The 5095-nt window shown below is 50.2% G+C and overlaps 1 long non-coding RNA gene across 1 annotated transcript; it reads right to left on the reverse strand.

Annotated features, from left to right (window-relative positions):
* Positions 1-1609: 1609 nt before the first annotated feature.
* Positions 1610-4861, reverse strand: LOC100900184 (uncharacterized). Its single transcript, XR_145712.1, has 4 exons — positions 4725-4861; positions 1996-2209; positions 1841-1906; positions 1610-1758 (listed from the first exon to the last, which is right to left on the reverse strand). It is a non-coding gene; the product is annotated as an uncharacterized LOC100900184 (long non-coding RNA).
* Between the last annotated feature and the right edge of the window lie 234 nt (positions 4862-5095).

A 5095-nucleotide genomic window follows, 5' to 3' on the forward strand; every position in this document is an offset into this window, starting at 1 on the left:
CCCCACATTGTTCCCATCTACTGGAATTGAATCATATTCGAGACACTTTGGCGATGGAAAAGAAAATATTCTTTTGAATCCCCGCATCTTGTACCAGAGGGTTCAAAATGGACCACTTTATTCTCATCCGAAGCTTTTGAAAAGCTTCGATCCGTCCGGATGAGCAGATGATACCATTATTGGACCGTTCTGATGAGGAAGTAGTTGGATAGCTTATCAGTGATGAATGATGAGTCATCATCCGAGACCCATCTCAGGCTCGCTGAAAGAATCTCTCAAGCGGCCCCGCTCGTAGCGAAGGCATCACTCAATCAACCTACCGGACGACGAAATAAAATCTCGGAATTAGCCGCTTGGATAGTGATTCCTACTACGGCAAACGAGCTCATGTAGCCTCTCCTAGGGAACGATTTTTCGTCGAGTGAAATAAAGGCTTCTCAACCCAACCGCGATGGCCTCAATCCACATCATTGACTCTAAGCTCGGAAGGAAGCAGCGGAAGTGTATCATCAGGTACACAAAAAGGTTCTCAGGCAACGAACTCTCCGCTTAGCAAGCGGCTCCGATGAATGGAATCAGGTGGCCTGCCGAAACAGGGTTCCACTGCATTCCCTCCAACGTAGAATTCTTTGAGGAGTTTTTCCGAGTGAGTCGAAGTTCCCGTATCGGAGATGAACGCTACCTTGCCAGCTCCTCAGAATCACCAAGGAGGAAGAGCATCCCACAAGCAAACCGTTCCTCAAGCACTGAATGATTGACATCCCTCTCGCTAAGCGATTGGCACAGTTGTACGGAATCTCCCTATGCATCGAGCAACCCTCATTGGTCTCGCCGCAGAGTACGACTTCCTAAGAAGAGCAGATTCGTCCTTGAAGGAGGGAGGCTAGCTTGGGCAAGTGAGACTTTCAAGCACATTACAGATGCATGGATTTCTACGCTTCCACATCATGAATGAGACATTATCTTCGCTCGAAGACCTATGAGATGTTGTAGTAACAACTAATTACCTAGCTGAATTAATCCTGCACATGTGTCTCACAACAAAACCCCGGAGATCTCTACTGGTTCCGATTCCGGATGCATGCCTCCGCACATGCTGTATTCGGAGGGCATTCCCGTCTATTCTTCAACATCCTCTAACCTGCTCCGCAGATCGAGGGGTGCCCTCATGAGGAAAGGTGGTCGCCGATTCCGTCAACTGGCAAGCGCCCTCTTGTATATTCGATCGCACTCATCGTGCGGGTCAAGTATTCATCGTACGCCGCAATCATTCTAGTAAATATTTGATTCGCGCGGTACATCGTTATAGATTCGTATAACAAAATTCTTCCGGCGGCCCTTGACATTCAGAAACATGAGCGTAGCTTGCTCTCGCTCACGTCACAGGGACGGAGAATCGGAGTCAAAGTGTCGTCCCCGAGCGATGCTCTCGCGTCCAAGCCCAGCGCCGGCGTGCTTTGGATCAAGCCAGGGGAACGCCTGGTGCCCGTCCACGACGGGGCGCTCTTCTGATAAACAGTGTCCATATGAAACAAGTGATACGTTGCATGCCCCTCTGAATTTGATCTTCCACAAGACTCTATGTATTTCACAGGAGAGTCAGACGCGCTATGCGATCTTAGAATTAAATATTCAATTTATTGCGGTAGGAGGGGAACGCCAATTCGTCCAATGCTTCTTCCGGAACATGGCAGCGTATCCATCAGAACCCTGGGAGAGACTCGAGGAGCGTAAAAAGGATTTCACGCTCATTTTCCACTGAAAGAATGACATGTCTTGGAATGAGCGAGAACTCAGTTGCCGGCTCCTCTTGGTCGCAGTAACACGAGGATTTACTCACAGGTTTCAGCCAAGCCGAAGATGTTGAAATATGTCAACACTTCGATGATGGGATCCGTTATTAAAGCTGCAAGAACACCGTTAGGATAATTGTCGATTGTTGGAGATCGCTATCCCATTGAGCAAGCGACATAAACAGAATTTTCTCGGACTCACAGATAACTGTTTCGAGGTCTTGAATAATGGTGATCTGCGGTTCTTGGGCCGAGACCGATACGACGGTCAGAATGAGAAGGCAGAAAGCTGGAGACCACTTCATGTTGATTCCGTTCGAATGAGTCGAATGAATAAAATGAGTCGGAGAAGACGTTGTCGTAGAAAGCTGAGTATTGGTCTGGCTCCTTCGCCTCCGCGTGATGGATCCGGGGAACTGCAGAGTGTTAACGCTCTCAAATAGTGTAATCTGACTCCTACATCCTATATTCTGAGGCGCATCAGTGGGGCTGCGGAATTAGCGCGGTCGCGCCGGGAGCCGTAGATTTCCACGGTATTTTCAGGCGATCCTCCATAGGAAGTCAATTGGAATTAGAATTTCCGAGGGAAACGCCGTGTAGGATTCCAAGCCTTGCGCATGAGTGAAAGTGAGCGTCCCCCCGAATCCGTCGATGAGGGATAGTGGTCAACGTATAGCCAATCTATAGTGACCTGCGGGTCGAATCCTTTTCGTCGATGCGCGGAAGATTCACTCGTTTGCTCCGCGTTGTTCTTCCGTCTCGAAACGGACTTTCCGATTTGAGTTCTTCCTTCGAAAGCATTCTGAGACTCCGTCGGAATCATGGTCCAGACACGTTTCGAAAACATCCGTCCGAATGCTAAGAGCAGCATACCGCAATCTTCGTACAGACGGAGACATGGAAGATATAAAGGCTGGAGCTGACGACATTGGGTGTGTGGGCGACTAATAATTCCTCTGAATTCTCCTGAAGACCGGTTCCCTTCCGGTGTTTCCTCCTGTGGAAGGAGCCGAGGGGACCAAAAAGATGGGAACGGGTGATTCTTGGTTTTGAAGCGAATTTCCGGTCATCTGAGAAGTGGCGGGGGAAGCGAGATGGGTAGATGTTCAAGGCTAGAGTAGGAGAAAAAATCATACTGCGGGGAAATCAGATGTGGTTTCCCAAGGGGTAGGGAGAACACAGGTTAGAGCTCGAGGCTCAAATCTCCGGAGCCGAAATCGCGGAAGCTAGGTTAATGAAGGCCGGAAGAGCGTAACCCAGGAGTCGTGGAAGCCGGAATGGTGAAAGCCAGAAGTTGGGGAAGCCAGAATGGATCTCAAACGCGTATCACACTCCGTCGACAGAGATCTCTGCGCTAGTCTGGGATCTCCGAGGAACAAAACCGATAACTTCGATTTGGCAGTCATCGCTGCAGCTGACCGCAACCATTGTATTGTGTTGATGAGCTGTGGTCGCGAAGCTGTGAGCCTTGGGACTTGGCGAGGAAAATGGATATTGCTCTGCGAAGTACACATGTTCTGTCTCCAAGCTCTTGGCTGGAAACCCGCGAAGTATCGCGCGTCAACTACGTTGAATGGCGAGCCATCAATCAACATCCACGTTGATCGAAAGAGCAATGGTCCAGGATTTCGTATCTCCCAAGACATTATCCTGCGGTCCATACAAAGAAATCCTCTACAAACTACGAGCGATTCGCGATACTTCTGACATGTCCGTCCGAATCGAGCTCTTCCTCACTCGCAGTCGCTTCGGGGCGGGAATAGCTGATTGTGAGCTCCTTTCTATGCTCAAATCCTCATCGGTGCTACCTGGGTTGAGGAGTCGTAAATCGTATTCTCGGTAATCCGATGGGGCAGCATCCAGAAGAGATTTCCTCAGGAGAAAAACTGGAGCTCGACCCGTAACCGCATGTCTCGTCCTCGCAAGCCCATTCTTCGACGAATGGTGCTTCCTCAGGAGCTGGGCCATTCTGTCATGATTGAAGAAGTCGTCCTTATTCTCGGACTCACGGACACCCGGCAGGTGCTTGGGTGTTGGACACAGACGGGCTACTCATGGCCTTCTTGGAATCCAAGGGTTTCCGCGCGAATTGGCGTCCATGCTCGTGAGCTGTGAGGCATCGCAAGAAGCCTGGAGACGGACAGTTCGGTTTTCGATATGGATCAGCAATGTTCGTCTCATCCGGCGGCTCCCGAATATCCAATCAATCGGTCCACACTGGGTTTTCCGGAGGACCGCGCTTTGTGGAAGAGCGACGAGATCGGCAACACATCACGCCCTGCATCGAGCATCGGAATAAGGCAAAATGAATGCCAAACAATCAAGGCCCTCACGCAAGATGATCGATTCATCATAACCATGCGCATGTTTTTGAAGGATTTCCATCGATTCGGTCGTCCTTTCGTGCAAGAAGAGCGGAGATTTCAGGATTAGCGATACCCGTTCTATTCACATTCGGAGCATCCTGACTAGAAAAGCATCTTACCGATCTACTCACAGAGCCACCTTATTCTGAGCATATCATGCTACCTAGTGAGTAGTATGCAGACTCAGTCAGGCAGCCCGGCCTTTCCTCATGCTGCAGAAGTAGGCGTTTTCCGGCCAACTGGAACACCCAAGTCCTGTCCAAGGGAACTGGATCCAGAAGATGGCACAGAGAAAAGTAACAGATCCCTCGTGGGCCTGTTGGATAGATCATGACCGACCGGCCAGAGCGCTTGGAGTAGACGTGTACCTCCGCGCCATGGATATTCGGCTTCCTCGATAATCTTCGCGGGGGAAAATGTCGACAGCTCGGAAGATCGGTCAGTGTGGTCTCAAGACTCATGCTCGGTGCAACGAACAGTCGTTGCAGAGAATCGATTCAAAGGACCGCGCTGCAGGGAGCTACCCTCTCGAAGTTCACGAGTCGATCATCCTATGCCGTCTTACCTGGGTGTCCCTCGTTCGGAGAATCAGGGAGCTGGTCTCCCTGGTAGTTGGCTCTCTCCGCCGCCTCGTGAAGCTCGCGTCGCACTGCCTCGCTGGGCTCTTTACGGCTTATCACGTACCCTCGGATCGGTTGGGATAAATCACTCAGGATACCATTGGCGCCAACGAGGTGTTTACGGATCCTTCACAAGAATTGGAATCATCATCCAAAAGTTCCCTTCCTCGAGCGAGATTCATAAATACTACGGGGAGGAAGTCCGTAAGCGTCTTAGGAGACACATTTGGACCGGAACTGCCAACCATTACATGTTTTCGCATCAGACTGACCAAAACATGATCTCTCAGGCTTCACCATTTTTCATTTTTTTTCC

The sequence above is a fragment of the Galendromus occidentalis genome, unplaced genomic scaffold, assembly GCF_000255335.2.
Source record: "Galendromus occidentalis unplaced genomic scaffold, Mocc_1.1 scf7180000077531, whole genome shotgun sequence".
Classification (NCBI taxonomy): Eukaryota; Metazoa; Arthropoda; class Arachnida; order Mesostigmata; family Phytoseiidae; genus Galendromus; species Galendromus occidentalis.